This window comes from Corvus kubaryi, unplaced genomic scaffold (assembly GCF_017639235.1).
Source record: "Corvus kubaryi isolate FWS band 111438036 unplaced genomic scaffold, C.kubaryi_AGA036_p1.0 37249, whole genome shotgun sequence".
Classification (NCBI taxonomy): Eukaryota; Metazoa; Chordata; class Aves; order Passeriformes; family Corvidae; genus Corvus; species Corvus kubaryi.
Window position 1 is genome coordinate 1,062,850 of NW_024581072.1, and position 25,973 is coordinate 1,088,822.

The window sequence follows — 25,973 nt, forward strand, 5'->3', positions numbered from 1 at the left end:
ACAAGGTGAGCTTTGCTAATAAACCAAGTTTTAAATTATTTGGTGGGGCATGGAGTAGGAACATAGCTAGTAGTCTTCCCAAAACCTGCTTTTGGATCTTATTAGAGATGTCATGGGCCCTAAAGCTAGAGGACTGGAGTTTAACACCCCACAGCTTCTAGTGTTCTTATGCATTCACTTCTACTCGAGATTGACCAGCGTGTGACACAACTCTCAAAACCACTGAATAGACAGCAAAGTGTTGGGGCGGTCTCAGATATGTGAATAAAACTATCAAAATGGTGCCAGCCAGATTACTAGAATTTTGTAGAAAATTATTTTCAGCTCTGTAAATTACGCTTCTGCTTGGAAAAAAAAATAGTGGTTTCAATAACTCAGTTTCCTAACAGGGTCAAATCTCTGTATTATGGTAGGTACATCAGCTATGGATTTACATGTCAGAATTCAGTATGGTAAAATCTGGCAAGCTGAGTTGTCTACTTACTCCTAATATTCTGATAAACACCACAACATTTCTTGGGCTGCTGACACCTGCAAATACTAATGATGTTTGCAGAGAATGTAAGATAAGTTCTGGTACCAGAATTGCTCATTGTACTGAGCACTCCAGAGTGATGAGCCTGTATGGTTTTGTTTTGCAGAAGAGGCTGTCTTGGAAAAGATGAATAAAATACTTCTGTAGAAAAATCTTCTGAGACAAAATCATTCTTAATATTTTCAATCCTCTGGAGCATTTTGTTTTACAGAAGAAAATTAAAATAGCTAGTGACACTTTAAATGCTGCCATTCAATGGAATGAAACAATACCAAATAGTTGAGTATTAAATATATTAAAGTGTTATGGCATATCAAGATTATATTTTTTAATTTGTAAAACATTAAAACTTTTATGTTATTGTACATATTTTATTAACTTTAACTGAATAAAATATGAAATTTACTTCAGTTGCATAAATAACTCTGGAGATGAAATAATCAAATCAGGACCCAAGGCAATTATATTTAATCAGGTTAGAGTATTATGTGACACAGAAAGCAAAATTCAGTTCATCACTAGTTGTACCAAAGAATGGGTAAAAGGAAACAACTGACTTTTGATCTTCCTTACAGCATTCAGCTGTGCTATGATTCAGACATTTATTTATTTTGATACATTTAGTGTCAACCTGTGCTGTGCTGGTATTCTAGGAATCAGTCTGCAGATGGGTCCATCATTATTCATTTATGCAAAAACTTTCTGGTAAGGTAGCTTAACTGACTGAGCACTGGAAGCCAAGGACAGCCTGGGTAATAAGTACTGAGAGTGTAGGAGTACCTTCCTGAGGCCATGCTCTCTTAGTCTCCTTATAATTTTGAGTAAGTTGCATGAATGAGTGTTGTGCTTTGCTTTTGATTCTGTTGGAAGTGCTGGCCAGCTGTTTAGTGGAGGTTAAAAACTGCTGCTATTACCTTGGAATGCAAAGTGAAAAGCTCTTTTTGAAGGTTAAATTATACAGCCAAAGAAATACTTTTAGTTCCTTCATTTTGAAACAGGACTCAGCTTAAGATATGACTAGTTATAAGAAATTTGCCTAGAAGTAAGACTCTTTCCTCGATCTTCATGCTTGGACCTTGCTTTTGAGATGTTCACATCCCTCTCTCTGTGATGCTATGATGCCATACATACCACAGCACACAATACAAGTAATACAAATCAAGCAATCAAACTATAGAATACAGCATGCACAATACCTAAAATATAGTACCTAAAGTACAATCCTAAAATGTAATAGCTACATATACCAAAAGAAAAAAACAACTATACACAATACACTACATAACAGCCCCCCAGAATGAACAATAAACACCATAGAATGGATAAAGGCAATAAAAATATAGAACACAATGCATTAAAAGATATAGAACACAATGCAATCCATGTAGTATCGACAACAAAAATAATAGCCATGATGCATGCAGTATGTACTGGACAAAAGATACAATACAATACTGTACTTTAATAAGACCAAGTACAAGGTGCTGTACCTTGGTCAGGGCAACCCTTGCCATCAACACAGGCTGGGCAATGAACAGACGGAGAGCAGCCCTTCTGAGAAGGACTTAGGGGCGCTGGTGGGTGGGACATGGCCCAGCCATGTGCACTCACAGCCCAGAGAGCCAAACGTGTCCTGGGCTGCATCCAAAGCAGCGTGGGCAGCAGGGGAGGGAGGGGATTCTGCCCCTCTGCTCTGCTCTGGTGAGACCCCACCTGGAACACTGCATCCAGCTCTGGGGTCCCAGCACAGGACAGACATCAAGCTCTTGGAACAAGTCCAGGGGAAAACAACTACTTTGATTAGAGAGATGGACAACCCCTCCTGTGAGGAAAGGTTGAGAGAACTGGGGTTTCTGAGCCTGGAAAGGAGAAGGATTTGGTGTGACCTGAGTGCAGCCTTCCAGTACCTGAAAGGAGCCTACAAGAAAGACAGAGAGGGACTTCTTACAAGGGTATGAAGTAATAGGAGAAGGTGGAATGGCTTTCAAATGAGAGTCAGTTTACAGTAGATATTAGGAAGAAATTCTTTACTGTGAGGGTGGAGAGGCACTGGCAGAAGTTGCCCAGAGGGGTTGTGGATCCCCCATCCCTGGGAGCGTTCAAGGCCAGGTTAGATGGGGCTTTGAGCAACCCGGCCTAGTGAAAGCTGTCCCTGTCCACAGCAGGGGATTTGGAAATATATGAACTTTAAGGGCCCTTCAAACTCAAACCATCGTATGACTTTATGATACTGTACCATACAGAAAACACCAGACTTTACAACAGTTGAATGCAAGGCATTCCAAAACGCAGTATTTTACAAATAACATAATTGGAACACTTTCCATACACACGCACACACACACACACCATGGAAAGGTTTTTTTGTAGGAACCCAGAGTGCCGAGAATATTTCTCTGTTTTTAAGGGTTCTTACCCCCCTGACCAATACTGTTTTAGCTTCAAACCTTGGAAAAAATTACCAACAGTCGGACAACAACTAGAAAATACAGTGGTGTGAATTAGGTGATAGACTACTATGTAAGATTGTCACAGGGTGAAAAATTTAGAGGTTTTAGGCTTCTCTTTGTAGTAAATAGATAAGAGTAAAAAATATCAAAATGGAGGATTGCTGTTCTCTAAACCTTCTTCTTCTTCTTCTATTACTCCATATTCTGCAGTAAAAGTGGTTTGGAATGACTAGATAGAAAATGCCGCAGTTCCTAGTTGTGTTACTGAATAATTGGCAAGAAAGTGAAAATAATGTACATTTTTAGTAACTATTGGTTAAAATATCTTTAAAAGGCTGTGTAAATCTTGATAATGAGTCTCACTCCTACTTTTCTTCCTTCTGTGCTGTACCTGGGTCATGCTAGTGGCTCTGTTCCTCTGATAAGACTTAATAAACAACTATCTGGAAGCATTGAAACTAAAAGAGACGTCTCAGTTTATCTCTCAAACTCCTTGCAAGGTCTTTCAGTAAATTCTCTCCCATCAGGAGAGACTTGATTTATGGCATGGCAAAGTGTCAGTTCTTATTGGAGGCAACAGGGGCAAATGGTGATGGACACCAGCACTGTGCCATTGCGTAGATCTGGAACAGCAGCAGGGCCAACTGGTTGCCTGTGCTCAGCAGTGGTGGTTCCCAAGAGGTGCTCTGTGTGTGACCCTGCTGGGAGGTGATGTTGCACAGTGCCAGAGCTGTGATGGGGGGTGCTCTACAATGCAAAACATTGAACAATATGAAATTGCAATACCAAACCAATGACAGTACCGTATAAGTCATATAACAAATAAATGCATAAAATAGAGTGAAAAAACCTATACAACAAATTCTGTATGACACAGTATTACTGTACAAATTGCAAAAGGATCTACAATACAACACTATATGCAAAATACAAAATACAAAACACAAAATACAAAATACAAAGCACAGTCCAAAACATAATGCGTAAAACACAATACATGCAATACAAGAGGCAAAATAGAATGCAGTGTGAAAAAAAATCCCAATACAACACAACACATCACAGTGCATCCATAAGTAACATACAGTGCACAATGTGATATAAACAATTCCATAAAACATGTAGCACAATACAAAAGAGAAGACAAATTGAGACACTGTACACCACAATACCAAAGAAACTGCTGCACAAAACACAACACCGAATGCAGTAAAATACATACAGTTCAATAGAATATGTGCCTGGGGTTGATCAAAATTTAAAGTGCATTGTGAAGGGCATCGTCCAAGTGCCTCCTTTTAAGATACTCTCAGGCATGGGGTATAAACCAACTCTCTAGGATGTTCCAGTGTTTGACCACCCTCTTGGTCAGGAAGTGCTTCCAAATGTCACAAGCCAGTTCCTCGCCTAACAGAATGTGCACCTGATCATCTCACAGATGGACAACTTATCCAGAAGGATGCCGTAAGGAACAGTATCAAAGGAGTTAGAAAAATCCAGAAAAGCTGTGTCCAGCCTGCCCCTTCACTCACAAGGCAGATGGTCTTATCCCAGATTAGTGAGACAGGGCTTTTCCTTTGTGAACTCATGCTGAGTGTGCCTGATGATTGCATTTCCTGTCTGTCAGAACCACACAGTACAATTTTTATAAGTTTTCCAGGCACTGAGGTTAGACTAACAGATCTGGATTTTCCCAAGTCTTCCCAGTAACACAGTGTGGAAATGGTTCAAAATTGTGTCAGCAGAGGTTCAGACTTGACATTTGGAACATTTCTTTTGCATTTTAGAATTTATTATTTTCTTGACATTTTATCATCTTTTCATCTCTTTTATATATTATTATGATTTTGTATTTTCTGATTGCTATGGAGATATTTAATACTCCAGCTTTCAGGGCTGCATAAAACAAATTCCATGCAAATCATGCAATATGTCTTCACTATGTCTACATAAATATTTTATTTTTTTAAAATACATTAAATATACCCCACAGCATGTATGGTAATGGATATCAGTATCATATTGGGCTGTGTCTTGTATGGTATTTATCATCTTAGTTTCTTAGTCCTATTGTGTGCGTAGTATTCTATATATTGAGTAGTATTTTGTACTTTATTTGTATTGTATGGCATGATACTGTTTGTATGGATGTATTGCAGGTGTCGCATTGTACTGCATGGTATGGGGTTGTGTTATATCGCACATATTGTGTGTTGCACTGCATTTCATGTCATGGTACATGTGTACGAAATTGTACTGTGTGCACGGCATTGTCTGTTATTCACTGGACTGCAAGGTGTTTTGTTTTGTGTGCTGTGACTCACGGGGCATGTGTTCCATGAGTATCAGCATGGTACTCTCTTGGATGGTGTTGTAAGGCTCGGTATTGGATGGTGTTGTATCGTATGGAGTTGCATGTCTTGTACGTTACGCGTGTATTGCATTGAATAGTACTTGTGATATTGGTACTGGTACTGGTACTGGTACTGGTATTGGTATAGGTATAGGTATTCAGCTGAACCTCCGTCTCCTGAACGGACCAAACCACTGGGTTACTTTTCTTCCCATACCCCAGAACTGCAGTGATAAAATAAGACATAGGCTAATGCATGCCCATCTGTTGTACTCTCCACCATTAACACTCAGCAAAGAAAAACTAGGCATCATATAGCTGTTTCAAATAGTCACATACTGCTTTTACACCCCACTATCATAAATTAGTCATCCTTTGTAGTGACTTCTGAATGCCATTAGTCCCATATTCAATAGAATGAACTGATACTGTGCTGCCCCCCATCCCCACCCCCTTTCTCCCCACCCCATAAATTTTGTGCTCTGCTCACTTTATTCTGTCTAGTATTTAATTTATATTTATACCATCTGGATTAGACTGCCTACTGGAGACACTGATACAATGAGAACAAAGTTCTTTTTAATGTCAATGCTCTTTAACTAAATCTTCTCAGAACTTGGATTGTATAATAAAGGCTAATGGGGAGACCGTGTTCCGGAGTGTCTTAAAGCAGTATTTAAAAGCCTGTTCCATTTCTTTGTTCCATTTTTGAATAATAACAAGCTCCTACAAAAACAAAATGTCTGCCACATAAATCTTGCTATGGAGTTACTGGCACCAAAGAGTGAAATGAAAGTGATAGAAATTGATTTAAGATGGCTGTGACTTTCACAGACCATACATATTTCACATGTGTTTTATGGCATAAATATAGCTAGTATGCAGATTTTTGAGAAGTTGGTGTTACTTGATTTTTGTAGTGTGAGTGTGTGTTCAGCTCTTGGTCATCATTCATTGTCCCAGAACAGCTTTCTGTTTCTGGGACTTATTAATTTTAAACAACATATATGTAATGTTCTGGCTGTGCCTTTTTCTTTTTGAAAGCTGGATTTCAGAGGTGTGTAGTCAAAGATTTTTCCCAGCTTCTTTTGAACTGTCTTGGGCCTTGGAAAATCAACTTCTTACCTCAATTTTGCGAAAATTCAGTTGCTAAAAAAATTCCAAAGGAAGTGTTGTTTGCAATTTTATGGCTGCCTTACTACCGTTTATGAACACAATATGTAGTGCATTCCTCTGTTCAGTCATGGCTGTCTTTGTTGAAGCAGTATCTGAAAACACCATGTGCCGATAAAGTGCAAGCAGTATTTTTAAAGCATGTGGGGGCTAGTACATACCTGCCAAATTTCTAAGTCTCCAGCATGAGAAAAGGAGATCTTGGTTAACTAGTGGATAAAACAACAGTATTTTGTGGTGATGTGGAAGTTCAACAACCTAGAGTGAAATTCCATGGTCTCACATCTTCATGAACAGAAAGCAAAGGCCTCTATGAATTCTAGCTGACTGAAATGTATGTAGCTTGCTTCTTCCTTATGTGAAATCTGTCAGCTGTAAGCTGTGTTCACTCATGAAGTCCAGCTTACTTAGATTTATTACTCCTTTCTATTAGTAATTTAACTGGCTAGTTAAGCTTGGTTTAGGACTTCAGTAAGTGCAGAACTTAGCTGAGGAGAAATGCATTTCTCAAAAAGGTATTGCTGCTATCCTTTCATTGTGGCATAGTTGAGACTGAAGGCCAGTTTACAGATCACATAAGGTTGTTAGATTACAGTATGAAGTTTTAAGTGGACTACTATAGGTCTAAGACAGGAAAACAGATCTGAGAAGCTCAGTTAATTCTTATTACAGAGGAAGCTGAGAGGCGACTTGTACTAATGCAGAAAAGCAATATTAGGGAACTTATAAGACAAAGGAATAGTGGAATTCAGTGGCTAGAAGCTGAAATTTGGCAATTTCAATGTTAAAATAAGAAGCAAATGTCTAGCAGGATAATTAAACATTTAAAGAGCCTATCAGAAGATAGTGAATTTGCTATTATTTTACAGCTTTATAAAAGACGACCTATCTACAACATTAAATTGGATTCTGCAGCTTGAATATGTGGCTCAGACTTTGTTAGTAAATCCTGAAATCACATTTAAACATAAATTATGTATATTCAGATCACTACTTCAGTAAACTGATATATCTACACATAAAAGTAATTTTGGGCTTCATACAAATATTAATAGTATCTCAACATTTAGGCAAGTCAAGGTCAAAACATTTAGATAGCAATAAGCAAGCAATAGAAGTGCATATACAGTGCATTACAGCATGGAAATTACCTTCTAGGGAAAAAAATTTTATGGTGTGCTATCTATACTCTAAATATGCTGAAACTCAGAAGAGCAATCTTGTTCATTAATGGCAGTTGCAGGTTGTGCAGGTATTGGACAAGAGGCCTTCTAGACAGGAATGTCTCTGGCAGCTCTCAGTTCTGTATAAAAATAAAAAAGAAGAACTAGTGGAGTGATGGATTATAATAGGCTCCTGGATACTTTCCTCCATATTTTCCTGGATATTTTTTTCATTGCCCCTGTTTAGGATTAGGATTTGTGAAGAGAAGAGAAAAAAGCAATCCCCAAGTTTTGGGGATGTATGTGGTCTGGTAGGACAAAGAAACACAGAATATTTCTTCTTAGCTAACACTTTTGCTGTGATCTCTGCTAGTCACAAGGAAAATTTTCATAATTAATAATTTTAATAATAATACTTAATACAATATTCATAATTCTTTCCAAAGTTTCTTCCAAACGTGTTTGCTTTCTTTGCTTCTGATTCTGTAGTTTTGCTTGGTATTTTGGGAATCTTGCATTCAGGAAAACCAGGGAGGGGACATAGGAGGGAAAAGACCACAATAATAAGATATAATTAGGAAGTTCTTGGCCTGATTGTGTCATGAAAAGAATAATTGCTCTGGAGAGTAACAGTTCAAACACTGCAACTTACTCAGCAAAGAGAAAAGGTGAAGTGTTTATCTTGTGCATATACTGTAAAGAAGGTGGTGAACTCTGGATCTGTAGACAACATGCATGTCATCATTTGCTGTGGCAGTGTATTTTGTGTGAATCTGCTAGACTTCCAAAGCTTCAGCAAGCTGCTAAGGACTCTTTACAATAGAACTGCTTCTATTTAAATACCAATTATCTAATGTAATTTAAATGGGACATAGAACACACAGCTTCTGCTTCTTTTGCTCTACTTGATTCTGTGGCTATTACATACACACTGTATAGTCCACAATGATTGCTTGATAAACTTATTAAGTTATCAGCAGGGCACATTTGCAGGGCATATTCACTCTAGATGTTATTGTTCAATTCAAATAAAGGTGAAATGGTTTTTCCAGGGTAAAACCTAGAACCTGTTTCCCACAGAAGTTTAAATAATGATAGCATGCTATAGCAAACATAGAATATGCCAGATGGGAAAGTAGGATACAGAAATCCAAAGAACAGGCAAAATTAGACCGTGGTGCTGTGTTTGGGCTAGCAAATAAAGGTGCTATTAAAACACTGGGATATAATAAACAATAGAAGTGGAAGCTGATGCAACTCAACTGAGTGGATTAACTGCTACTAAATTCAGGGCTATGCAGGCAGAATAATCCTGGAATAGGTTGTTCTGGTTTGGAATTAAAGGAATTATCTGCAGATTGTTCTTTGTTCTCCTCAGTTCTCCCATGTACTTAACTGAATCTCTCTGGGGAATGTGTTGTTATGGCAACCTGCAAGTTAATCTTGATGTTTCAAACTTAGAAGTTATGTTACTATTAAAATAAAGTTCAGGTAATATATGAATACAATTTTGTTCCCTAAACATAATTATAGATTTCTTTTTAGATCAGGGAAGTATTGTGTTCCAAAGAGAAAAGTCAGGTACACAATACTATTGTCAATTATGTGTACACAACTTTGCCACTGCTGTAAGAATGGGAGATTTAGGTGGAAGGTGTGCAGGGAGGGTTCTTAAATGAGAAGGAAGAGAGTAAGGAAAGCCTTGGAGACTATGAAAAATGAAGACTAATGCTGCTGAATGAGGCTACCCAATCTAACACTGCTGCTCCCAAATTCACACCCTTTGGTATTGTCTTTTCTTGCTGGAGACAACCTTGCCTAAAAGCCAGGATGTCTGATCCTGTCACAGGTAAAAGTAAGCAAGGGGCTCATGCAGTTTATCTATGCTGCACATGTGTAGGCTTTGAATTTACAGGGCTGTCTCCTCCTCCCAAGATCTCATTGCATCACTCTTTATTGTTGCAACCTGCAGAGGTTTCTCTCTGGAATAAGGCCTCCATCATGGTGTAGGTCTCTATATAAAAGCAGAGGCAATCATCACCTTGGCCTGAGTTTTCTAGTGCATGTGCTAATGACATTCCTGAATGAATAAAATCTTGTATTTATTATTGTTGGGCTTAAAATCTTGTCTATGTGCAAAGAGATAGTACACCTTCTGTAAAGCCAAGAGTGTATTTTTAATGCAATTGAGAGTCTAATGATTGGGTGTGAGGGGGAGAGGAATAAAAACAAGTTAAGCCCAAATTATTAATTTTGTGCAATTTTTCTCAGTGATTTCCTTTCTCCTGGAAGTAAGGTTGGTAATTTCATCCTGGTGGTGGAATGTTGTGACGAGTCATCAGTATGTAGATCCTTCACTATTAATAATATGATGTTTCTGTGATCTTTTTCTCTAACTTTCACTTGAGATATTTTTTCTTTCACGAAATCACAGAATCATTTAAGTTGGAATAGACTTCCAAGACCATTGTGTCCAACCTTTGACTGATTACCCTCCATACCACCTTGTCTACTAGACCATGGCACTAGGTGCCATGTCCAGTCATTCCTTGAATACCTCCAGGGATGGTGGGTGACTCCGCCACCTCCCTGGGCAGCCCATTCTGACGTGACCACCCTTTCAATGAAGAAGTTCTTGCTATGTCCAACCTGAACCTTCCCTGGTGTATCTTGATGCCATTTCCTCTCATCTTGTTGCTTGTTACATGGGAGAAGGGACTGACCCTTTGCTTGCTGACCTGCATTTTCAGCTTAGCTATTTTTTCATTGGTCTGCAACCATTATGTCTGAATGTACACTTTTATGGTGCTCATTCCAGAATTCTTTGTTCTCTTTATAACACTAAACCCAGTTTTGTCTGGGTCCAAGGTATTTCTTTTGGTGACTGTTGGCAAGTTGCTTATACCCAAGAGGTACGAGTGCCAAGGCTCTGCCCTATGTTTTCTCATTCCGTGCCTGTGAACTCTGCACCACTTCCTGTGTCTCCACTTCTGAAGCCTCCTCCTATTGTACCAGGTCTTTATTCCTATACACAATCTCATTATGCTAGAGCCATAAATTTCACATTTTATTGAAAATAAGGATTTGTTACTTCTACTTGCATGACGTTACGGCTGTCCTGTATGAAGAAAGTAAAATAAAACAGCAAACTTGCTGGAGGAAGACTGGCAATCCTCAGTCCTGAGGACTTATAAATTAAGTACAAGATTTCTGACCTGTAGCCAGCAATGACAACATTATATTACACAGACACACGGTTTTAGAATGCTTGAATTATTGCACTAAAAGTCTATAGAAAACAGTTCCTCCTGTTCATCTGCAAGTTTATTACCACTAGCATTTCAGTCTTGAAGCTGTTATCTCATGATTCCATGATTCTGGGAACTGGTCATCCTTTTTTTTGGAATTTGTCTGGTGTGTTCTTGAGTCTATACAAAATACTTAGTCTTCCTGGAAATATTTATTCTTAGGCTTTTTCTCTCTTCACCTGCTCAGAAGAACAATTTTTACTTTGCTATTTCATTAAAAAACATTGCTCACTCTCACAAACTATGTCCAGTGGTTTTTCTAGTCATACAGGAATACAGCAAACACTGATGCTTTGAAGACTTCAGATCTGCTGAAAAAAAAGTTACAATATGATATGTTCTTACAGCATAAGTTGCTCATTTTCCATTAAATCCTCTGACAGCTGAAGTTAGCCAACTATTTTGGTGCAGGCTGTGCTTTGCACCCAGTTTTCCTTTCCATGGGGACAATGAAAATTCATGCTTCTTTCCTTCACTGAAAGAAATCTGTTGGATTTTTGCATCAATTTCCAGGACAGGAATACATTTTTGTCACGCAACAGGAATGATTTATGTAGGTCTGTTTTTAGAGCTGGACTGTTCATGCTTGAAGAGGAGTGGGCCTGCTGCATCTCTACTCTGTCAATAAAGAACCTTGTTTTGAGTATTCTTCCAAATATTTGTGCAAAAGAATAAAGCCTCTTTTCCCACTTGTGATAAATTAAAAAGAATGCTTGATAATTTGCTGATTTAGTTCCCCAGTGAACCTGCCATGTGCTACATGGATTTTTCACACTAGCCCTTGGACTACGTTGTGTCTTGCCTTTAGGAGACTCTTCATGTTATTCATATCTGCTCTAACAGGATTTGGCAAGTTATATTTCACGTACACACTTCATGATTAGGAGGAATTGACGTATGGAAGTAAGAATGAACTACAAAAGAAGATCTTATTCTTGTACCCCAGGTGTGTGCTTTGAGAAAGCTTTGAAACTGTTCATCACTGTAGGTTCAAAGATTCAGTTTGTGCTTCTCAGCTTATTTCATCAAAATTTCCACCTATTAGATTGCGGAAGAGGAAACTAAAACACCAACATGAAAGAAGCTTCAAGTTGCATCTGTCACATTAAAGAGACTTTGTTAAAATAGTGGGAAAGCATCCCACAGGGGACTTGTTGGATTTATCCAGGAAAGGATAGCTTTCCTCTGCCTGTGGAGAGGATGATTAGCAAGCCATGAGCACATGGAGGCAGTGAGAATTCATTAGATCCAGGCCCCGAGTAAACAGGATTCTGCAAGATTAGATCTCAATTTGTGGCATACAGTGATATTAGCTGGTTATGTGATAAACTTGGGCAAACTCAGTTTTTAAAGCTCCCTGTATGTGATTTCTTAATTTTTTCCTTTTTAAAAGATCTTGGCACACACACTCACCCCACTGTTTTGCCATTCTTGTATGTGTCCTTGGTGGAAGTGCAGCTATATGTAACTGCATTTTCATCTTCGGGGTTATACTTCCTTAAATATAGCAGCTAACCCTCCTCTCTGAGGGAAACTAACTTGGCCTGCAAAATGCCTGTCTCCTATGTAACTGCACTTCCATATGTCAGAGGGATTTCACCCCTTTCTATTTTGCAACCAACTAATTGCTACATTTTCTTGGTATTGTTTACCTGAACTAGTTTTCCCAAACCCAATGTTTAAGGGTTCCTTTTCTGTGTATTTATCTCTGGACAAATTTTCTGATTCTCTCATGTGTAAGAGAAAGATGTCTTAAGAAAAAGGAAAACCCAGCATTTCTTAACTTGGCCAAATTTGAGTCCAAGCATGTATGGTTTAGCTGATTTTCAAGGCTGCCTTCAGTAACTTATAATGGGCAGTAGCTTCGCAACAAAAGGGGCTATTAATTCTTCTGTTAGTAAGTTACTGTGGTTAAGCATGAAATGCAATGAATCCAGTGCTGATATTATAGAACTATTGTTATTTTTAAATACCACGAGAACCAACTGTGAAGTTCTCCCACTAGCTTTGACAGGAATTGAACCATGTTTCCAGCATGCTGACTGGCAGAGAGGCAAGATAAATTGTTTGGTGAGTTTGACGGCTTAAGTTTTCAGAGGTTACTGTAGACATCAGATCGGTATCACAAAAATTTTTGTTTCTGGAATTAGAAGTGTAAAGAAAAGTACTAAGAAAGATACTGATTTTTTATCTGACATTTGGGGAAAGTTGAAAAAAATCATGTCTCATGATGTTGCTTAGAAATTGTTCTGTATTTGCTCACAGGACTGCATGGACCATCTGACACCATCTTAAGCCCAGGGCAGCCTCTAAGAGCTGAACAGTCCTCAAAACTGGCTTTGCCAAGAGGCCTGCCAGCTTTTGTATGCACCAAGAGAGGATTCAGAATGCAAACCAGCTTGTTTGTTCTTTTTTTTTCTCCTCCAAAGCACTTCTGTGTCCAATGACTTACAGGCAGCCTTGCATGACTCCTGCGCTGGGGCAGAACTCCTCCCTCCTACAGTTCCTGGAGAGAATGCTTTACCACAGAGACAACAATCAAACAATACATTATTTATGGATCTTGATATGTGAATTTGGGGGTTTTGAAGAAAGTAAAGGTTTTGAAGCAGGATCAGTTTCATTTCTCTTCTCACCCTTAGTCTTTGTCTCCTTCTATGCTTGAGTCAGACCTGAGCTCCAGCTCACTCTACACAGTGTCAGTGAGTCACAGAATCATGGAATATTCTGAGCTGGCAGTGACCCATGTGGATCATCACCTCTGACTCTTAAGCATAAGGCCCATACAGTGATCAAACCCACAACCTGGATGTTATTAGCACTGTGCTCTGACCAGCTGGGGTTGGTTCAGTCTTCATGCCTAAGATGATAAATTGGATGCTGTAACATATCCAGCCTTAATAGCTAAATTCTTCATCCCTTGCACGTCCAGTTAATTAAAGAATTGTTTTAAGATTTAGATTGCTAGTTCACTGCTTCCAGGACTATGTGAAATGTTAGGACTGCTCCAGGCTGAACTTTCTCTGGGTACTGAGCAAAAGCCACTTTTTCATGACTGTTTAGTCTATTTAAGGATATATGCACAGGTCTACAGCAGAAGTGATGCAAAACTCAAGCTTGATAGACTTAGTATTATTTAGGAGACCCTTCTCAGTTTTGCCTTGCTCCAACAGCTCTTATATCTGGGGATGTACTGGGTTTATTTAGGGAGGAAAAAAATAAAGACTCAGAAGTTTCTTTTGCAGAATCCTCCTCATGCCCTGGCATTTTGACTAACATTAAAGTCAGCAGGGCTGCATCTTGGTTATTTACTGGGACAGGTCATATATTCACTCTGAATTGCTTTAGTATGAAATTTAGATCTTGATCCTGATTGAAAGGGGGATTATCTATAAAACTGACTGCCATATATAATGATGAATAAACTAAAACTGCATATATTAATAAAAAAATTAACAATAAATTCACCTAAAACAGCAGGAGGAAGATTTTGCTTATGACAAAATTATAAGGAAACATTTGTGATTGCAGAGAATGAGGCTCATTTTATGTCTGGAAATACCTGGATATTTTCTAGATATCTCCTAGCCATGGCCGAAGAGTATCAATCTCAAAGTGACATCTACTGCAGAGCATTTGTAATGTATGAAGAAGTATTTGTTGTTGGAGAAGCAGAAGCAGGCTAACGTGAGAGCTGTGAAGACGTTTAAAGGTGAGGTAACAAATGGGTGTCTCTGGATAAACACTTGAAATGGAAAGATTAAGCAAGCAGTCAGCCAGTAAAAACCTGCAAAACTGTATCTTTCATTTGAATGTCTGGAAGAAAGTCAGTTTGGGAAATGATAATACTTCTGCATTCCAATAATGACTGTGCTATGTAGTTATATATGGTGGTGCTGCTAGGATAAAACTGATGCAAGATATTCAGCACTGTGCACTAGGTATGTAAAATGCACTGCTGTGCTGACCATTAGGAAGCACATTTTGGCTGAATCTGAGAAACAAGTAAACAGTAATACCAGGTTAGACACATGTTCACTCAGCTCAGGTTTTGCTCTGATTTTGACTAACGCAGCCCACGCTAAGGCCTGATGTGTGCTCAAAGCAGCACCATTAGGTCAAAGTGAGAGCACCAGGTAAGCAGGACAGGAGCCATTGCACAGCCACGACCGCCTACAGCTTGCTGGCCAGACAGAATTTGTTGGTCTGGTTTATTAACACTAGAAAAGTCTGTGGGTAGACATATTCATCAAAGGTAAGGTGCTCCATGTGATAAGAGCAGTAACCATAATGACTGCTTCTACACGGTTAAAAGGGAGAAGATTTCATTTTAGTGAAACTTTTTTCATAAACCAGTAGCTGCAGACATGGTCATCTGGGGGATGATACCTTGTCACTGTAACCCAGCTTAATCTTTAGCCTAAATCCAGTCCGTACTTCCAGTAATGAATCTCCTAAAGCACAAAGCAAGGTCTCATCTCACAAGCTATCCTCCTTGAGAAGAATTTCATGGCCTAATCATCCTCAAAGCCAGTGCTGAGACCTCTGTGTACAGCTAGCCAGTGCTATGTCTAGATGCCTTCATTTAACTATAACAATTTAATTATTTGGGGAACATATGGCATTTAAAGCTGAAAGAAAATGGGTAAGATGTGCATATATTCCTTGTTGGTGACTCTAATAAATCGTTGATACAGACACAAGAATAGCACAAGCCAGGGGATAACTGCTGCTCAAAGTCCTCATTACACATGTTGCCAAAAGTCTGACTGGACCTGGGAGAAGTCGCATGCCACCATTTCTCAAGCTGTGTTGTTCTACTACATCTATGTCTCTTCCAGGGCCAGGCTTGCTCTCCCAATTTAAGAAGGCTCTGACTAAACAGGTTCTGCTCTCCCATGCTTTCTTTTCCCATGATGGGTTTTCCGTTTAACATGCTAAGGGCTGAGAATGTTTTTATATAGACAGATAAAAATACAAATATATTTTTATATCTATATAAAAATTGTATATAGATATAAAAATATAAATTGTTTATATGTATAAATTATTTTTTGAATATGTTGAGGACATCTTGAAAGAAGTTGCACGCCTATATTTAGAAAGCTGAAATAAAACTTAAATGAGTATTTTTGATCATCCACTCCAAAATTTTCTCCTACAAAAAGACTTTCTACTTGTCACTGAAGGTTACTGTTATCCTACATTCATAATACAGAAATGGAAATAATAATAAAAAATTTACATAGTTCCCTGAGGTTTTGCACTAGAAACAAGAAGGGCTTTTTATGGCAGTGGAGGCAGCTCTGCTTGGGTTTGCAATAGCTACTTTGAAGAAAAAAAAAAGGAAAATGAGAAAAGTAGCAGACAAAGAACAAGGGAATATCAATGAGGGTGAAGTAATGCCAGAAGTAGCTAGGGATTACTTGAGACTGAACTGAAGTGATAGGCAAGTATTTGTGTGACAGACTTTCTGGTTAAATTATGAACTTTTGGACCCTCAAGGATTAAAGTTTGGACACCGACTATATAACCTTGATGCATTATATTGGTTGTACCCAAGAAATTATTGATGTCAGTGACTGCTGTAGATCTCTCAGTCACAGAAAGGATTTGTGCAAAAACCTATGGAGCTAAATTTCTCTTCTCTGGAAACGAAAGGAAGGCAGGATGTTAAACTGACATCTACCGAAAATGTTAAACTGACATCTACTGCTTTTTAGTAGGCATTTATCTAGAAGAAAATTAGACCATGTGTGGGAACAGGCATGGATAAGGGCCAGTTTCTTTCATTCTGGAGAGAATTAAAAAGAATCTGCCCTTATACCTGTGGTCCATTTACATACATGTGGCACATTCAGGAAAATTTTGGTTGAGTCAGTTGAAGTGGGATTCAGGTTATGTCACTTCTAAATTAGAGCCTTAAGATGTGATTTAAAAATTGGTTCTCTGCTTACAGAAATAGAGAATTTGTGAATATTTTGCAGACAAGAGAGAGGTCAGCTGTCTGGAAGAACGTGGGCTGGCAGCCTCATTGCTGCAGAGCCTTGTTACTCTGTCCCAGGAGCCTCTGCCAACCTCCTCTTGTGCCACAGCTGCTCTGCAGTAAAAAGAAGCCCAATCAAGGGCTTAGCTGCTCACAGAGATCATGAGTTACCTTCTGCTGTTCTCGTTGCAATAGGCTGGAATCTCAGTCCAAATGCTTCTTCATTACTGTGTCAAGACATGTAATTAATTATTCATTAACTTTTCATTCATGTAAAATTGGTTAACACTTGAAGACTGTTTAGATGGGCTACTCATTCTGGCTTCTGTGCTATGCCTTGGGGAAGAGAAGTAGGTGTTTATCAAACAGAATGACTGTGTATGCTTCAAAAGGAGGTTTCACAAAAACAGGTTCATTGTCTCTATGCGGATGATCTGCTCTCTGAGGAGTTGTCCACTTTGACATGACTTTGCAGTGAGGCACTGCTAGCTGGGGAAAAAAATTCATGCTGTAAGGAAAGCATTTGAAAGCTTTTCAAGATAAAAATACAGATGGAACACATATCCTCTGAAGACATTTGTAAGGTATGAGAAATGCAAACTTAAAGTGTGCAATTGTTTCAGGAGTTCAGAAGATGCTGTGGTTACTCTTGTGATTTTTTTTCTTCCTTTTAGCTAGCTCTGTAGAGCAGCCCATCCAAACTTATCCTGCTGAGCATCTGCTTGTGAAACAAGTCCCTGACTAAATGCCATGAAGGGAGTTGCAGACTTGAGACTACAATTTTTACTGTTTTTAGCCCTTGTGAAGGCTGCCTGCTCTGCTGTGGGTGACATCTGGAAGCACCAGACCAATTGTTATCATATTTAGAGGTGAGTACTGGGTCCTCTGTGCTTTAACAGTACAGCCCAAAATCTCTTCTTCCAGCTGGATGATTATTCTCTAATGAGAGAGATTATCCTTATTGCTACATTAGGATGGAAACATTAGGCCTCATGTTTGCAGAGAACATGTGGGAATGAGCAGGAACTTCACATTATATGTAGACGCCTTGTTTTCCCAGCTCCTTAACAGAACAACCTCTTTGTTCTGTCAGTCTGGAAAGTCTGATGTGGCTGATTTAGAGCAGAAAGAACAGAGTAAAGTTTGAAGGATAAAACCAGAAAAAAACCCCAGATGAGTCAACTGCAGGAATGGACGCATATTCTTTGTCACATCGTCTCTAAACTGTGGTTGTTTAGCCTGGAGAAGACTCAGAGGTGACCTTATCACTCTCTACAACTGCCTGAAAGGTGGTTGTAGTCAGGTGGGGTTGGTGTCTTTTTCCAGGCAACAACTGACAGAACACGAGGACACAGTCTCAAGCTGCACCAAGGGAAATTTAGGTTGGATGTTAGGAAAAAGTTTTTTACTGAAAGTGATAAAGTTCTGGAATTGTCTGCCCAGGGAGGTGGTGGAGTCACCATCCCCGGATGTGTTTAAAAAAAGACTGGATGTGGCAGTCAGTGCCATGGTTTAGTTGAGGTGGTGTTAGGGTTGGACTCAGTGATCTTGAAGGTCTCTTCCAGCCTGGTGATTCTGTGTGTGTGATCTCTTTGCATCTCACATTGCCACGTTTTACTTCTCAGCACCATTACCTTCAGGTTGAATCAATGCAGTGTGATTTCGATCAGGATCTTTTTTACTCATGAGTTCAAGACTTGTTCCTTGACTTTCGTGGACTAAAGAACTGAACTTTGCAAAAGCTGTTGTGAAAACTTAGAAGAAAAATAACTGACAGATAAAAAACCTCTTCCAGTCTAAGTTCTCCATTTTGCCTTTTTCAGTATGTTTCTTTAATTACATTCTGCCAGCTCCTTGGACCATGAGAACTACTGATTTTTAAATGCAAGAAATATTTCACAGACAAAAATTCTATTAAGATTTCTGGACATACCAGACCAAGAGCCAAACAGTCCTTTAATTTAGCATTAGGAATTTGTTATAAAAGCCATGACCATGGTGAACTTGTCCGGTATTAATGAGAATATCCTGTGTTCCCACAGGAGACCCACTGCAATTCAGCAATAATTAATGTACCATTGCAGCAAAGTGTCAATGAGAGGTCATACTTTTTAGTGCTTGTCTTTTCAAAACAACTAAGCAATTAATTACTGTTCTCTAACCTCCTGCTCAGTTAAATATCTTTCTGACAAAAAAAAAAAAGATATTTCTTTATATCCTGTCATTCCTGTCAAATTACCTACCCATTCTCTAAGAATGAACATTTTTCCTGGTATCACAAAAGTCTCATGTGGAAGAAGGTAATTGGAATTAACACACAAATAATTCAGCCTGCAAATTTTGCTGTTAGCAGGTCTTTGGTGGTCGTAATCTAAAATAGCTGTCATTTACAAATGGCAGATATTAGTAAGCCTGTGATGCTGCAGAATACTTTCTATGTATTCTTGTGTGCAGTTCTGCAAGAACTTGCTTTTGAATGAATGTTTCTTTTTCTTTAGTTTTGTAACATGTTTTACATAAATGTTTTAAGCCAATTATTTATTATGAGTTTTATCTTAAGCTGATCACTCCAGTTTCTACAGTCAGACAGGATGAGAGTGTTCCTAAATGGGCATAAACAGCCACTCTTCACTTTAGTGTAGAGAAATTTGGAAGTGACAGTACAAATCTAACCACCATTTTTTATTCACAGTTTTTGTCTTTGGGGTACGTTTTTTGCATACCCTGAGAAATGTGGATTTGTCACCTGCCATGCATATTTTGTTGCATACCACATAGCTGCAGCTGGAGGAGAAACTTTCTTGCAGCTCAATCAGAACTTTAAAATTATGCAAATTCCCACCAGGAGCAATGTGGAGTGTTGCTGTGGTGGAGCAGGATCAAGCTGCCAAAGAAAAAGCTTCTGTTTTCAAAAAAACTGAGGCAGAAGGTATTGGCCAGGAGAGAAGACTGCTTTGCACAAGAGCAGTGGATCTGTTGGAAAGCTGCTGATGGAGCAATAACCTCAGCTCTCGAACAGTTTATCCACTGAAGTAATTTTATGGTTGCTTAGCATTTAATCAGTTAAAATGACTAACCTGTGGAGGAAATCTGAGGTCACTAGACCATGGTATTCTATAAATGGTCTTGGCACACCTTGTAATTTATCCCAAAAAGAAATGCACTTTTTATAGAGAAATGCCTCCTTTGTGGCAATACATTCACAGGTTTACCTTTGTCTTCAAGGGTATTTTAGCATGGGTCCTTTTTCTCTTTTGGCATTTTTTCCCATTTCATGTTTGAAATGTGTATCTGTCTGGAACAGAAAGCCAAAAATTATCTGTCACTGGAGAGGTTTGGTGCAGTAAATGATTATGGAGGCCCAGATCTTCTTCTAGGCAAGTTATTATGGTTGAGGAAGACTCTTCAGTATGAAGAATCTATAACTAATAATAAATTTTACTAAGCCACAGCTCAAATTTGAGAGTGAAATAGGATTCCCATGAAAATTTTTTCCCTGCAGCACTTTTTCTGCCTGAGTAAATGCTGTCTCCTGTCTTCTCTGTTTCTGTCTCTGGCAAGGACATTTGTGCAGCTGGATACCTGAACCGCGTGCAGTACCCAGCATTCATATGGATATCTAACTGGGGGAGAATGGACAGAACATGCTCTGCAGAGACATGCAAATATTTACTTGAACCATCAATGTGCTAGATTTTATTACCAGAATAAAGTCTATATGTGTAGGATACCTGAGTCACCAGCAGTAAGAATGCAATTTGCCTAAAGTGAAAATATTTGTAAAACTGTGCTAATTGGATATGAACATACTGATGTTTTTAAAATATATTTAAATTTATTGATGCATGGAGAACAGACTCTTTCTCCAGAGCATCCAGAATAACCAGAGACTTAGACACACGTCTTAGGTTTAAGCTTGTCAATTTTGGTCTTCACACTGGGTTACCTGTGCTTGGGGTACTGATATTTGAAGTATATAATTGATTTACCTGCTCATTTTCTCTTTGAAGCAGCAAGTAGTAGGGACAGGACACCTAGCTTTTCATCTGTCTTTCCTGTATTTGTGGGTTTGTGTGGCCAGGTGTTGGTAGCAGGGTCTAAAGGAGTGTCTTCCATAAGCTGCTGCAAGAAGCTTCCTCCATGTCTGGCACAGCCAGTGCCAGCCGGCTCCAGGACAGACGTCCTGCTGGGAAAGGCTGAGGCAATCAGAAATTGTGCTAATGCTTCTGTGATAACATATTTAAGGAAAAGGAAAGGTATTGCACAGGTGTAATTGCAGCCAGAGAAGACCAAAGTGAGAATATGTGAGAGGAACAGCCTTGCAGATGCCAAGGTCAGTGGAGAAGGAGAGACAGGAGCTGCTCCAGGCACCAGAGCTGAGATTCCCCTGCAGCCCTGGTGCAGTCCATGGTGAGGCAGCTGTGCCCTGCAGCCCCTGGAGGTTCATGAGGTTGCAGACATCCACCTGCAGCCCATGGAGAAGCCCCATGCTGGAGCAGGTGGATGCCTGAGAGGAGGCTGAGACTCCATGGGAGGCCTGTGCTGGGATCTGCAGACCCATGGAGAGAGGGGCCCATGCTGGAGCAGATCTCCTGGCAGGTTCTTTTCTGTGTCAGAGTTAACCAATGTTTTGATCTGGTCACAGAATGAGCATATAATCTACTATTACAGCACTTTGTATAATTTCTAAATTTTGTTCATCTTGTTTCTCAGATTTCTGTATTTTAGTATTTGATTTTTAGAAACTGTTAACTTTCCAACATTATTTTGGTTTATTTTTAAAAGGCGCATCCTAAAATATATTAGAACACTGGTTTCATATTAAATATTACCTTATTTATTGTACCTGTCAGGTCAGTGACACAGCTTAGACTAAGAAAAGATTCAGCTGAAGGAAAAGGACAAGAAGTCTGCCTCAAGATTTTTAGTTCTCGAAGGATACCAGACAATCACATTTCTTTCCCCAGCTGCTTAAGTTAGAATCTGTCTGATCAGCGTGCAAACCAGGAGGGAAAGGCTGAATGGATAGATGTTTTGGACAGCCCCTTCCAGGCTGGCTGAATTCTAGATTTGTTTACTCAAAATATGAAGTAATGGTTGCAGTTATTTGTACAACGAGTCATAAATCTCAAAATGTATGTGCCATCTCAGTACAAGTGGTACAGTATACTTGTGATGAGGTTTGCCCTTCCACCTTGTCCTGTTTATCAGTATTGACTGCAGATGCAGATGCCTGAATCTTGCTGCTTTTCACAGTTCAGGAGTGCCCAGAGCAGCTTGTAGACTGTTTTGTTTCAATGAGGTAAAATGGCATGGATTCTGTTATGCTAACAAAACAGTAGGAATAGTTACATCTGTCATAGTTAATACAATGTCTCACTTGCCTGTCTTCACAGGACCCAGATTTGTAAATCTGCCTTCTCAAGGGATGTAAAACCACCACTTGCAACAGCAGGTGCTGGACATGTGCAAACCTTGTTGATGCTCAGTAAGGTGCCTTCATGGACAATAATGTAGCAGCCACACTTGACAAGCCTTAAGCCCCGTTATGGGCATTTATATACCATGTATTCAAAATCTGTTGTTCTGCACAATGCATAAATGTTGCTATTTGTTTCTGCTGCTCTGCCAGTAAGAGTTTTTTTTACATATAGGTTTATTTTCCAGTTTAAATGAGTTTTCATCTGTCTTTTAGGGCTTTTGCCATAATGTTTTGTGGTTCTATTGGAAAGAAATTACTTTCTTCAGCAAATACCTGTTTCCCTGATGTTTTTGCTCAACCATAGTTAATTTTACACAACAGAGATATTTTTCTAAATGACATGTGAATTCTGGATCTTTCTGACCATTTATTTTCTGACAGAAGGTGATTGCAACTTGCAGAAACTGGTCTGCAAGAGGCTAAGATTAGGCAGACACCAACATCTCTCCTGATTACTATCCCTGCTTATCAGGGACACACAGTGTCTTAACCATCATGTAGCACCTCAGCCAACAGTCTGACTATGATGATCTTGTTTCAAAGGGAAAGCATTTCTGAATACTATTAACTTGGACTTCTTCATATTTTTAACAACCCAAGAAAAAGGAAGGGAACTATTTAGCTGATAGTAAAATTGGAATTGAACACCTTTAATTACAATGCTGTAAAACAAAGATGACATGATATGAGACTTCTGATTTTCTCTTTGTATTTCTTTGAACTTTTCTGGTTTTGCCTGATAGCTCACTGCTCAGCTGCTGGAGTTGCAATATGGAGATCTGCACATAAAATTGTACTAAATGGAAATTATGTTTTCATATATTCTCTTTCATATACTGAGCTCATGAATTTTACATATGCATGAAGAGTGGAGAAGTGGAGAGTACCTGAAGAATATAAAGTACTTCAGATACATCCATAGTTGCAAACACGAGAACTGTAGGACTGTTTACTGCTGATAAAACAAACAAAGCAAATGTGTTTGGCTTTCATGAACTGTTACCTTGATGACTGTATTTTGAATAGCAGTGGATGGCTCTCAGGTAGCTCTGAACTCAGATAAAAAGCAAACTTCTGTATATGGAACAAATCTGAAACTTTTTTTAGTTAATTATCTAATCATGAGTTGTTAGAGGGAGGAGAATGGGCTGTAGGCTTGCAGCTGATGGCAAACATTTTATCTAATTTTTTTTTCTACATTTTTGGTGGTTTAGGTAGGCTTAGAGACAATATGTGAAATTTAAAAAGCTTTCAAGGTTCAAAATTCTTAATATGTAGGAGTTTCACAGGGAACTGTGCTAATCAAGCCCACTTGCTCCCTTTACCTTACACCTTTTTCTTAGGAGCAGTTTCTCAAAAAATGCAGGTAATAAGTTTATGCAAATACTAATAAATTAGATAATCATGTTGGCATCACTTATAATCAATAAAGGAATGTTTGCAAGGGTGTCATGGGTTAGCAAGCATAGTCCCGGACATGATGTTCTGGCAAAGGGGCGCTTACAGCTTCCTCTGTGACCTGACAGAACCTATCAGCTGGCCAGTTTGAATATGGACAATTCTTTAAGCCACTTAAAGTTGTGACCACGTCTGTGATGCACACTTAAGAATAGAAACCCTGAGGCAGAGGCTCTCTCTCATTTCTGGCGCTGGGACAGGTGGCTGCGGGCCCCGTGTGGGGGCCAGTGGGCCCTGCCCAGGCCCTGCTCAGGCCAGGTCGGGCCGGGCCACGGCCATCCTGGAGCCGATGGGCCCTGTTCCACCCACGGAACCCCCCCACAGCCCTGCTGTGGGCAGCCGGAGCGGCTCGGCTCCCCCACCCCACCTCCACTGCAATAAGCCACATTCCAGCTGCAAGGCCTAGGTGAGATTAACCCTTTTAGTGCTGTGAAGAGCTGAAAACCTGAGGGAAGAGAAAGAGGAGATGCTTAAAGCCAAAATTCTGTTGTAAAGCTATGATATATCAGAGTATCCTGTTGGAGAATGGTTAGAGGATCAGGGACATGGATCATTGATAAAGGGTACAAATCAATAACAGAACTGTACAAGCAAAAGCCTGCACAAGAAAATGCCTCCATGAGAAAATGCCTGTGTGAGAAACAGGCCTGAGAACCAAAAGGGAGTTTTAAGGAGGTACAGTCGTGTGCTGATAAGATGTACTGACCATGAGAAGGGAGGAAGATCTTTGATCTCTCAAGTCAAAACATAAATAATAGAAGCTTACCAAATGTAGTCTTTTATCTAACCCAATTATGTAGAAGTAAGAATGCGTTTTCGTAAGTTTAAACTAATTAAAGAACTGATAAGCATGTACTTTCACACTATATAAGTGCCTCTGTATTGCTAATAAATGAAGCTTGCTTTATCAATCACATTGATTGTCTGCATGTCTTCCCCCACCAAAAGTCAGCAGTATCCGTTATAATTTCATGACGATATGGGGGGTGGAGTGTTCAATTCAACTCGTGAGCAAAAGCACCTGCGCTGAGATAGGCAGAATCTGACGCAGCTGTAATTTCATGAGAAGTTGAACAGGGAAAGATGGAAGCGATGAGGACTTTTGCTCCAAATGGGAAAGGAGAAAACCTCAGTTCCTAGAGATGCTCCCAAAGATTTCTTAGAGACGAAATGCTCCCAGAGATGGGTGGAAAGAACTTTCGTTTCTGAACAGCTCAACCTTAAAATTGTACCCCAAAAAACTTCAAGAGCGGACCCTCAAAAGCAGTTGTGGGAAAAGCTGCAAGTTGTGGGAAGGGACTCACATGCGAGCAGAGAGACTCCTCCTCCTAAATGGACTGAACAAAGTTATTTGGAAGTGGGCGGCTGTCTTGTTATGATAATGTGTTCATAGCATGTGCAAGAGAGACTCCTCTTCCTAAATGGACTGAACAAGGTTATTATGGCAGTGGTAAACAGACTGAACATCTCAAGGGTTGTCTTTTTACATTGTCAGTGCGAGAAGGGAGGAAGGTGGGGGGAGGAGAAGAGTTCTGAAGGTGTGGTATGATTTTTTTTTCTTTCTTCTTTTAGGTCTGTTAATAAACTTCTTTATATTCTTTCAAGTTTGGTGCCTGCTTTGCGTTTCTCCTAATTCTTATCTCACAGAAGATAAACAGTAATGAGTATTTTGGATGAAACCACTACATGAAATTGGTGTTTCTGCCCGGTTACAAACCCAACCCGCTACAAAGGGACAGAGCTTCAATCTTCTCTCAGTATGTCTGCTGGAGAAACTCTTAATTTGTTCATCTGTCAGAGGAACTAAAAAATCCTCTTCCTAAGAAGCCCAGGTGTGTTGTGGACTGGAACCTGGTCTCGGTGGGAGTGGTTGTGCTTGAGAGGGGTACAAATGCTTCAGCTCTCTGGGGCTGATTGCTAACTGCCTCCGGGGGTACATTAGTGGAATTAAGCACATCTCAGAACTATTTCAGTTCCTTTTTCACCTATGTCTAGCGATATTTTAAGCTTTTTGTAACTGAAATGGGAAATAGTTAAGAATTTTTCAAAGTGTCTTCTTTTTCTG

The 25,973-nt window shown here is 39.4% G+C and overlaps 1 long non-coding RNA gene across 1 annotated transcript in view; it reads left to right on the plus strand.

Annotated features, from left to right (window-relative positions):
* LOC121662354 overlaps positions 1 to 24,021 on the plus strand; it is a 58,910-nt gene extending 34,889 nt beyond the window's left edge. Inside the window, exons 2-4 of the long non-coding RNA XR_006015260.1 lie at positions 14,560 to 14,694; positions 17,643 to 17,837; positions 22,365 to 24,021. This is a non-coding gene — a long non-coding RNA (uncharacterized LOC121662354). The remainder of the gene's footprint in view (positions 1 to 14,559; positions 14,695 to 17,642; positions 17,838 to 22,364) is intronic.
* Positions 24,022 to 25,973: the final 1,952 nt, after the last annotated feature.